Source organism: Schistocerca piceifrons, chromosome 4, assembly GCF_021461385.2.
Source record: "Schistocerca piceifrons isolate TAMUIC-IGC-003096 chromosome 4, iqSchPice1.1, whole genome shotgun sequence".
NCBI classification, from domain to species: Eukaryota; Metazoa; Arthropoda; class Insecta; order Orthoptera; family Acrididae; genus Schistocerca; species Schistocerca piceifrons.
Window position 1 is genome coordinate 295,298,123 of NC_060141.1, and position 12,184 is coordinate 295,310,306.

A 12,184-nucleotide genomic window follows, 5' to 3' on the forward strand; every position below is an offset into this window, starting at 1 on the left:
GTCAAATTTTACGATGATTTACACGACGAAGCTGACTGTTCAGATTCTCTTCAAGAGATCATCTCCATACTTTTCGCAGTCCCAGTACCCGCTATTTCTTTTGCGAGATCATTGTAATATCTTTACAGGATTCAACAGAATTGAAAAATACTCTTGAAGAGTGAAGAGAATGCGTTTATATCGATGAACACTAGTGGGAAACCTTAAAATTGGTCAGCTCTTGGAAACTAATCATCAAAGGAGCGAATACGTGACTTCATAACTTCCAAAAACGTAAACATTAATCTAAGCGACAACACTGAACGAATTTTTAAAAGACGATTGGAAAACAGAATGACAAAGAATATCGAGAAATTCAGATTGAAGTCGCTTTATAAACAATTTATGTAGCGTATAGGAAGAGTGAGTCGAGTGTGATAGAAACAAAACAAAAAAGAGAAATAAGTCCACGTTTCAACATAGATGTGTGCGAGCAGCTGTGAAAAATAAACTACGATATTTTATTACAGTTGGATGAAAAAAAGTAATGGAAGGGGGTGAAGGAATCCGCATTTTATAAACATCCGCATGCTTTGAATGTCATTATTAATACATTCACTGAAACTAAATGAACGAAATCAATTAAACGCAGTGATATGATATGCTATTCACAAACGCTAAACCAACAATGCAGTGTGTGTGTGTCGAGACAAAAATTTTTGGCACACCGGGATCGCTTTCTAATCGATACCAGTCGTCTTAACTCCTCTCCAAAAGCCTTCCTTTGACAAGTGCTATTTCGGCATACGCACTGGTTGTAGTGTTCGAAAATAGTAAGAGGAAAATATCAACCAGAGTGACACTTTGACATTTTGAGATTCCTCTTCGTTACTATCTTCATCGATAATTACTCCTCTCCTTCTTTGATGATGGATTGTTTCATCATTAATATTATTTGATAATCGGTTGTGTGGCGTTCATTAAGTATAATGGATTGAGATTCCACAATTAATTTATTATATCGTTAGCCGAAAGGTTTTATTTATTTACAGTAACAAAATGACCCTACGATAAACAAAACTTGGATGAATACTTCAATCTTGGACGACATTACTTGTTTGCGATTTTCTTCTGACACGCGACCGTAAAATAAAACACACTCTTTCACTTTCTTTCGAATACTTTCTTTGGCCGTGCGAAACTTCACAGTAAGCCGAGCTTCTCTTTTGCATAACAACCAATATTAAAACTATGTTGAGTCCAGAGTTACGTAACCGCACGTTGTCTCATCTCACAGAGGTTGTATTTGCTTTGGTATCGACATAGATGCAGTAACGGTGACCTCCCAAATCGATTTGGTGGCGTACTCGAATGTCCCAGTTATTTAAAGTTACTGCTCCTGGCAAGCAAGAGATCAGGGTTTGCACCCCGGAGTGACACAAATTTTCATTCTTCACAAAATATACACTCTTCTGGGTGAGCCAACAGCTTCAAGAAAAGTACTGCATCTCGTGTACAAGAAAGGTGAACAGCCTTTATCAAAGGACCCATGTGAATGAAGTGCTGTTCACTTACTGGGCTGTTGGTAATCATTAGCAAAGTGAGTTACAACTCTGGGCGGACTGACTTCATCGAAAATTTCAGTAAATTGCATAGATTCATCCAGCTACAACGCATCTCCGAAATCGTTGAGAGACACCGTTGTACAGGTGGTCGGAGCCATCTTGAGAGGCGGTATCCTACGGTATTTTCAATTGTTGTCACCATTGCTCAAAAGTTTGTTAGAACAGTAGCCTATAATTTTGCGCTCACCCCCTTTTCCTTCTGAGCCATTAGTTGTCTTCCCTTGGTTCAAATGGTTCAAATGGCTCTGAGCACTATGGGACTCAACTGCTGTGGTCATAAGTCCCCTAGAACTTAGAACTACTTAAACCTAACTAACCTAAGGACATCACACACATCCATGCCCGAGGCAGGATTCAAACCTGCGACCGTAGCGGTCGTGCGGTTCCAGACTGTAGCGCCTTTAACCGCTCGGCCACTCCGGCCGGCTCTTCCCTTGGGCTCTTGGTAAGATCTAAATCTAGTGATCGTGGAAATGGCTTACATAGACATTCCTTTGTAACAGAAATAAATGTCTGAATATCGTTTCAACGATAAATATTAAAAGAAGAAGCAAGTCATTTTCATGTAATGTACACTATGGTGACAAAAAACATGGGATAGCGATATACACCTATACACATGGCTTTAGTATCGTGTACGCGAGATGTATACGGGCCGTGCATTGGCGAATCTGTCATTTGTATTCAGGTAATTCGTGTGAAAAGATGCCCGACATGATTATGGCCGCACGACGGCAATTAACAGACTTGGACGCGGAATGGTAGTTGGAGCTAGGCGCAGGGGGCATTACATTTGGGAAAATCTGTCGGAGCTTCAATATTCCGAGATCCGCAGTGTCAGAGTGTGCCGAGAATACAAAATTTTAGACTTAGCTCTCACCACGGACAACGCCCTGGCTGACGGCCTCTCACTTAACGACGAAGAGCAGCGGCGTTGGTGTAGAGTTGTCAGTGCTAAAAGAAAAGCAACACTGCTTGAAATAACCACAGAAATCAATGTGGGACGTACGACGAACAAATCAGTTAGGACAGTGCGGTGTAATTTGCCGTTAATGTTCTATGGCAGCGGCCGACTGACGTGCCTTTGCTAACAGCACGACATCGCCAGCAGCGCCTCTCCTGGGCTCACGATCATATCGGTTGGACCCTAGACGACTGGAAAAAGTCAGAGAAGTCTAGATTTCATTTGGAAAGAGCTAATGGTAGGATTCGAGTGTGGCGCAGACCCTACTAAGCCATGGTCCCAAGTTACCAACGAGGTACTGTGAAAGCTGGTGGTGCTCCATAATGGTGTGGGCTATGTTTACAAGTATCATTGATTGGAAATGGTTATGTTCGGAGACCACTTGCAGCCATTCATGGTCTTCGTGTTCCCAAACAACGGTAGAATTTTTTATCGATGATAATGCACCATGTCACCTGGTTGTAATTGTTAGCAACTGGTTTGAAGAACATTCTGAACAGTTCGAACGAATGATTTGGTAACACAGATTGTCCGACATGAATCCCATCGGACATTTGTAGGACATGATCGAGAGGTTACTTAGTCCACAAGATCCTGCACCGGCAACACTTTCCCAATTATAGACAGCTATAGTGACAGCATGGCTCAATGTTTGTGCAGTGGTCTTCCAACGACCTGTTGAGTTCATGCTACGTCGAGTTGCTGCACTATGCCGAAAAAAGGAGGTCCGATACGATATTAGGAGATATCCCGTGACTTTTGCCACTCGGTGTAATTACTCAGTTCTCCAACGGATTCTGAAAGCAGACATACCTAGACCTTTTGTATTGTCCTTGCTTCAATAAGAATGTGCCACCTACTAAACTCAGTGGAGTGAAAAAAAATTATGTTACTTTTTTGTTTAATACTGTACTTCTTAACTCTGTAATTTACAGATAATTTACTTTCCATCGGAAAAAGTGAGACAGAATCAGAAACAAAAAAAAATCTATTTTATGTTGACGTGTTGAACATTGTAAGTTAGGCGTGAAGAAAACTTGTAAGTAAATAGTTAAATTAAAAGAAAATATTGCAATCAAAGTAGTTGTAGATAAGTAAACATGGTCGACATATTTACGCAAGCAGCTGGAAAAGAAAACACAAATTTGTGTATGATATGAAAGAAAAATCGCGCGGTGGATCCGGATATTATTACTGGTAACGGCACCGATTTAAAATGGCATGCTCATAACTGAAATGACGTCAGACGAAAATATTTCCACCAAGATGTGAGTAATATGAGATTTATTATTTATTTATCCATAAACATTACAGTAAAAATTGTATTATGGTATCTATGCAACATATTTCACAATAAATACCAAAACGTGACGAGTTTGAAAGCAAAAACTTTCCAGTAAACTTGGTCCGTAAACAAGCCGTTTGTAAGACAATTGCAAACGTGTGGTTATGAGTTGCCACTGAGTCCAGCATGAAATATTGTCCTAGTTGATACAAATTAATCTGAAACGTAGACTTTTCGTTTAACCTCCATCTAATTGGGCATTAATTTCACCCATGGCCTACCTCACCTTGTGGAATGTTGGAGAATGTAGCGCATGCCGATGGAACTCAGGCACATTATTCTGCTGATATAAAACGACATCTAACGCACCAGTACGGTCCAAGATGGATATTTCGAGCACAGCCTCTACCCTGGCCTCCAAGACCAGTTAACCTACACCCTCTGGATTATGTCTAGTGGCATCTTAGAAGTGATGTGTTTGGTACTCGCGACGATATCATTGAAGAACAGAAGCAGCGAACTGTGCTGTCTTGTAAAGATTAACGGCCGGCCGGTGTGGCCGAGCGATTCTAGGCACTTAAGTCTGGAACCGCGCAACCGCTACGGTCGCAGGTTCGAATCCTGCCTTGGGCATGGATGTGTGTGATGTCCCTAGGTTAGTTGGGTTTAAGTAGTTCTAAGTTCTAGGGGACTGATGACCTCAGATGTTAAGTCCCATAGTGCTCAGAGCCATTTGAACCATTTTTGACAGCTGTCGGTGCCAGTTGTCCATTTTCCGGCCGGTACCGGCCACCAGCTGCCAGTCTAGCGGTGCCCAGGCAGCAGTGAATCACACATTAGTGTGTGTTTTATTGCACACGAGCATTTGGCTAATTACTCTGTATATTGTGCCGTTAACCGTCACTTGCCGATGCATCGTTCATCCTGTCCCTCACATACCTGGTAAATGTTTAGAAAGAGTACTTGAACAGCTGATATAGGAGACATGTAATAATCTCTTATCGAAGTATGTTGTAATACGGTTTCGTTATTATTAGGCACTTGCTATTGCAGAGATAATTTTGTCTATGTATAATTTTGCAATGTATGAATGGATTCACAGATCTGAAGATGGTAACCGTGCTTCCCGAAACCGGTAACCCACAATAAACGTTGTTTACAAGCGATCTTGGCAAAGAGGTTCAACTTCTCTCAAATAATATTTACACTAACTAGGGCAATATTTGAAACTGAAGGCAATGATGACGTATATCCACATATTTGCAATTATCTCACAAACGGGTTCCATTATGTAGATTTTCACCCATGTTAGTTTTCGCTACTAATTACATTCTGTATAAAGATTTTGATCTCAGCCTGACGGCCCAAGTGGTCGCTTGCATAGCTTGGGCCTTAAACCGCCCATAGTTGCTGGTAATGCACATCGGACCACGCGTCGTCGTGTTATGTCACACACACTACTCTGGTTATCGCGCTATGCAGGACAGTTGATGATCACTTTGGAGTGCGTGTTGGTCACTGACGTAATGGAAGAACACATCTCATTGACGTTGTAGGAACGACAACGGAACGGACTTGATGCGTCCTGTAGGTATGTTCAAACGTTCCTCCTATGTGTCCTCGAAGTTTCTGTGGTGTCACGCGGAGTCTTACTCACTGCCGTGGCCGCGGCCACATTTAACTATGTGCGGCGGGCGCGACAAGTCTGGGAAACTTTTGATGGGTACGCGGGATAATCTCTGCAGTACTACACTAGCAAAAGCACTGTAAGAAAGAGTCGCCAGTCACGCTTGATTTGTCCTGTAGCAATCCAATTATTTTCAGAAATACTCTTAGATCTGGCTACTGGACCGGAAAATGTACACTACTAACAGTTCATACATCGCTCCATCTCAATAGATGAAAGTCACACAAACATGCCAAACTCCAACTTTCGATGGAAACGAATGGTATATATTTTCTTCAGTTTGCACCTCAAGCTGGCTATTGCCTTTCCGCTCTGCTGTGAGGGCTATTGCTGTAAGACATGCGCACTCTTACTCAACCGCAAAGCTCCCCTATAAAACTGGCAACATGTGCAGAATTCTGCCCACTGCAACGCACATGCGAACTCTTTCAGCGCTTCCCGTATTGTCAGAACAATTTTATTGATCACTCCACAGTGATCACTGCTGACTTGGTACACTCCATACCCTTTAAACAATACTTCCACCTCATAGATTCAACAACTTGCTTCCTCCCTCCCTCCCCCCCCCCCCCCCCCCAAGGGCTGAACACCGACTCATCAGTTTCGCTGGTTCCAAGCAGCTCCAAGAAAATGGTTTTTACGTCCAGGCCTTTCAGCCAATCGGATTCAGAAGCAACATCTAGACAGTTTTATTGCCCATTTCCTGCCCATGTTAGTAAAGATCCTTTGAAAGCGCGTCTTCCTGTTAGGTCTTTTCAAAAGTTTATTTCTTCTTCTGGAAACACCATCCATCATAGGAAATTCACTAGCCCTTAAAACAGACTAGTGTGGCCCGACTAAGATCCATTCAGAAGATTATGGAAACAGCGGCCCATCATATTCAGGCCGGACAAAACCCATTGTCTGAAACACCGCCAAACAGCTCTGACGTCCATAATAGCGAAGAGTATCAGCTCCGGGGAGCGGCCGGGAATAACAGTTACATGGTGCGCTGTAGATTGCTCCCTCAGCAAAAAACATACACCATCCGTCCAAAAAGTTCCGAGACTGACTTTATTCCTAGTGTACAACCGACATCAGTGCTGAGGCTGCACCAACACCCACAAACAACAAACGTGCATTCAACCAATAAGTTGTGAGTATGCAGTGTTAAGTAGTGTATATGCAGCCATAACGTGTCAACGTTCTCGTGTCACAAATCGCCTTGGTGCAACGAAATGAACATCTCTAAATCAGGTGTTCAAGACAATCTCCAGAATGTTTTGAAGAAGAAAGAAGTGTGTGCAAAGCTGTCCCACAGACCTTGACTCCTGAACAAGAAACAGCTAAACGTGGACGCCCGCCGCGGATTGATTGAAATGAGAAATGCAGATAAGACCCAAAGAGGTGCGAACGTGCAGCAAGTGTTGAACAACGTCCTATCTGACAGTTTCACATGGTTGTGTGAACATTCTGTACGCTGTACTAAAGTTGGTTGGTTGATTTGGAGGAGGGAACCAAACAGCGAGATCATCGGTCCCATCGAATTAGAGAAGGATAGGGAAAGAAGTCGGCCGTGCCCTTTCAAAGGGCTTTTGCCTGAATCGATTTAGGGAAATTACGGAAAACCTAAATCAAGGTGGCCGTACGCGGGTTTGAACCGTCGCCCTCCCGAGTGCGAGTCCAGTGTGCTAACCAATGCGCCACCTCGTTCGGTGCACTCAAGTTTGTGTGTCTGCTTGTGTGTTTGGGGAGGAGGGGGGGAGGGGGGGTGAGGGGGGAGGGGGGGGGGTAGGCTATGTAGAACACTTGAAGTATTAAAACCATCATCTCAACATTTCTCTACTTTCTGTTAACCCAGTCTCGAAACTTTTTGGACTGGTGGGATATGTAAGGTCGTTGTAGGTTTTGCCTACGTATACCATGATGCTCAGCGGTTGTCCTGTTTACAGCTGCCTGGTGTCCTATGGTACATGCAAACTCGCAAACTATCGTCACTGACGACAAGGTGGAACCTTCTACCATCACTAAAGATATATTTGCTCCATTCGGATTTCGAGTAATGTGTTTCGCTATGCTATCGAAGGCTACCTTGTGATGAATTGTGAGAGGAGCCTGGTGATCATCAGTTCTGCTGGTAGCAGAGAGTATAAGCCCCGTGCATGGACAGATGTCAGTACAGATTTTATAGCGCTCCTACTTGACATTCTAGGTGCGACACTGACCCTAATTATTTCGTGTTGTGGGTAGTGTGGTGCACGGTGCAGGTGTGAGGCCGGCCAGCCCGTGCCTTGCGTGTTGGCCAGTGCTCTCCACGGGCTAGCCTCCTGCGTGCAGCCCGTCGTGCTGCACACGGCGTAGCTAGCAGGCCAAACTGCCAAACTGTTGGCTCCCCAGTCTGGTAACCCGTGAGCCCGGCTTACAGTATTCACTGTTACAGCCCGTTTCCTGCACTACGGTGCACCTTGTGCCTGACTGAGACATCCTAAAACTTTTTTTTGTCTTTTGGTCATCAGTCTTCTGACTGGTTTGATGCGACCCACCACGAATTCCTCTCCTCTGCCAACCTCCTCATCTCAGAGTAGCACTTGCAACCTACGTCCTTAATTATTTGCTGGATGTATTCCAATCTCTGTCTTCCTCTACAGGTTTTGACCACTATAGTTCCCTCTAGTACCATGGAAGTCATTCTCTCATGTCTTAACAGATCCGATCCGATCCGCGAGTGGAGCAGAGGGGGGAAATACGACTTTGGCGCGAATTGTGCCTTCCGCCACACACCTCTTGGTGGCTAGCGGAGTGTATACATAGATGTAGATGTAGCTGTCCTATCATCCTGTCCCTTCTACTTATCAGTGTTTTCCACATATTCCTTTCCTCTCCGATTCTGCTTAGAACCTCCTCATTCCTTACTCTATCAGTCACCTAATTTGCAACATTCGTCTGTAGCACCACATCTCAAATGCTTCGATTCTCTTCTTTTCCGGTTTCCCCACAGTCCATGTTTCGCTAACATACAACGGTGAACTCCAGACGTACATTCTCAGATATTTGTTCCTCAAATTAAGGCCGATATTTGATATTAGTAGACTTCTCTTGGCCAGGAATGCCTTTTTTTGGTATTAGTTGAAAACAGTCTTGGTTGGAATTTTAGTTTTTTTATTTATCAACTACGCGTTTCACCTTATTTAGGCATCTTCAGGCTGATCTTAATTTGGTATTTCTTAGGACAATCCTTTATACAGTATAGCCAAAGGACATCGTCGAGTACATCAGGTCAACATCGTCTTCATTAACCTCAGTAATGATCATGGCTGATCATGCCACAGATGGATTGAAAGCCTTTTTTGGCATAGCTAGTCTGCTTTTGATGTCCTCGTTGCTCCCTCCGTCATTGGTTATTCCTTAACGTCATCTACTTCGTGACCATCAATCCTGATGTTAAGTTTCTCTCTGTTCTAATTTCTACTACTTCTCATTACCTTCGTCGTTCTTCAATTTACTCTCAATTCATATTGTGTACTAATTAGACTGTTCATTCCGTTCAGCAGACCATGTAATTCTTCTTCACTTTCACTCAGGATAGCAATGTCATCAGCGAATCGTATCATTGATATCCTTTCATCTTAAAATTATAATTTCGCTGCTGAACCTTTCTCTTATTTCCATCATTGCTTCTTCGATGTACAAATTGAACACTAGGGCGAAAGGTTACATCCTTGTCTTACACCCTTTTTAATACAAGGACTTTGTTCTTCGTCGTCCACTCTTATCATTCCCTCTTGGCTATTGTACGTATTGTATATGACCCATCTCTCCCTATAGCCTACCCATACTTTTCTCAGAATTTCGAACATCTTGCACCGTTTTACATTGTCGAACTCTTTTTCCAGGTCGACAAATACTATGAACGTGTTTTGATTTTTCTTTAATCTTGCTTCCATTATGAACCGCAACGTCAGAATTGCCTCCCTCATGCCTTTACTTTTCCTAAAGCCAAACTGATAGTCATCTAGCGCATCCTAATTTTCTTTTCCATTCTTCTGTATATTATTCTTGTAATAAACTTGGATGCGTGCGCTGTCAAGCTGACTGTGCGATAATTCTCGCACTCGTCAGCTCTTGCCGTCTTCGGAATTGTGTGAGTGATGCTTTTGAGAAAGTCAGATGGTCTGTCGCCAGACTCATACATTCTACACACCAACGTGAGTAGTTGTTTTGTTGCCACTTCCCCCAATGATTTTAGAAATTCTGCTGGAATGCTGTATATCCCTTCTGCCTTAATTGATCTTAAGTCCTCCAAAGCTCTTTTAAATTCTGATTCTAATATTGTGTCCCCTATCTCTTCTAAATCGACTCCTGTTTCTTCTACTATCACATCAGACAAATCTTCCCCCTCATAGAGGCTTTCAATGTATTCTTTTCACCTATTCCTCTCTCCTGTGCATTTAACAGTGGAATTCCCGTCGCACTCTTAATGTTACCACCCTTGTTTTTAATGTCACTGAAGGTTGTTTTGACTTTCAGGACAGCCATCGAGCTGTAGTTTGTAATGATACTAAGCATGACAACGCGAGAGTAAAGAAACGAAATCTGTTTATAACGTGCGCCTATACCAAGACGCGCGGCCAGCGTTTAAAAGGTGCTTTTAAACACTATGACTCGCTGGGCGCAGATATTTAAAATCATTGCCGCAGCGCTTGATAGCAAGAAGGTGCGAAACAGAAGAAAGAACAATTTATCATTTGTTAGGAAAATTCTAGAGTCTTAGTTGTACTTCTGGTCGCCGATATGTTAACATGTAATCATTACCTTTGATGTTTGGTCGCCGACTTGTTAAGACGTGTTGTGTAGCACCGCTACAAGCTATATTTCATTTAGTGTGAAAAACCACGCTATCACGAAGAAAAAAAAAACGCTTTTGTAAACCTTGTGCCGATAAAAAATACTTACGCGCACGCCAGGACATTAAATTTTTACAAAATATCACACATACAAAAGCCACGATTGTTGGACTGCTCCATGTATGAGAAAAACATAAAAATGTAAGTTTTGTATTCATTGTAAATTTGTTAATGTTTATAGTTTAACGCCTTTGTTCTTTGAGAATATTCTTTTCTTTAAATTAACCAGAAATAATGTTTATGTTTAAATGAACTTTGTTACAGGTTCGCTCTTTATCGCGGTGTCTCGGTTGTATTTGGGAGACCATTAATGTGTTCAGTTTCCGATCTGACAACTTTTTTTACAAAATTTCACTGTTTTGCATTCATTTCCATTTTTTTTATTATTCAAATAGGTCCCTTAGGTAATTTCATTGAAGAGTCTGATTGCGTGAAATCAATCCGGGTTAAGAGGTCATTTGAGAAACTATTTTCGCGCAATCAATCTGTACGTCTCGTGAACACAATCGAGAACCGACGCATCGGCGATCATTCATTAATTTTTCTCTCTTTCCAAGTCGTACCAAAAAACGGCCAAGGAGAACTGCCGTGAGTACGCAATCTAGTGTTAAAGGCTGCATTCTTTATCTTGTCGGCAAACATTGCCATAAATTATCATCATCAATGTTATATTTGGTTAAATGTGAAAAGCAAAACCTTTTAACGCTAGATGTGGCGCCCGAACAGCGACCGGACTAAAAAACTAATTTGTTCTTTTTATTTTAATGCTATCATCTGGAGAAAATTGGAAGCCAAAACCAGTGATAAAAAAAAGGACGCATATGCAGAAAATCGCGGTAAGAATCCACAACAGCAATAAATAGCAGCGCGCAAGACAACTAATGTGAGTACGATTTTTCATTACGTTTGAAGCTTTGCGCACCGAGCATTCAGTCGGCTCGTGACATTCACTCTCTACGCTTTTTACCTTTTCCTCAAGCAATTTAATTTCCAAATTTCTGTTTCCTTTTGCTATTAGATCCGCCACTATCACATCATTTCGCTTACATTAGTTAGAAATAGTTAGCAAGAATTTCCATTGTTGTGCATTTTAGTGAATCACAATGGCCGCTATCTGTGCCATTTTCAGTGCTCTATAAGTGTTTTTCATTTATTTTATCACTCCCGTTGCCATATTGGCATTTTCGTGTGTCAGAGTTTCAATTGCTTATAACGCGCAAGCAATATCTGAGAAATCAGGACGCAAAATCCTTGGCGCACCTGACAAATGAAAATCATAATTAAAAAAATTATCTTTTATAGCTCGTGCAGTGTAACTACTTTAAATTTACGATGGCTGATGAGCAACCAAGGCAACTTAGAGCGCGCGCTGGTGTAAACAAACCGGAATCTCGCAGTGAGGGAACAACAGACGACGAAGCGACACGTGAGCTGTCGGCGCCACAGACCGCGTCGCAGTCGCGTGAATGCTCGCTGTCAGATATACTAAAATTGTTTTGAAGCAAACATGGCTCAGCTTACAAACAAGAGTGATAACATTGAAGCTCACATGGGTAATCTTGACACTCGAATGGGACAGTTAACAAACCAAAGTGACAATATTGAAACGCAAATCAGTCAGTCAGCAAATCAAAGTGACAGCAGGTTCAACAGTTTAGAATCAAGGATAGAGGACACTCAAGTGCGAATGAACAATATAAATTCTGTTATTACCGACATCCAAGCACAAATCAAAAATTCGAATGACACAATGGAGAAAAA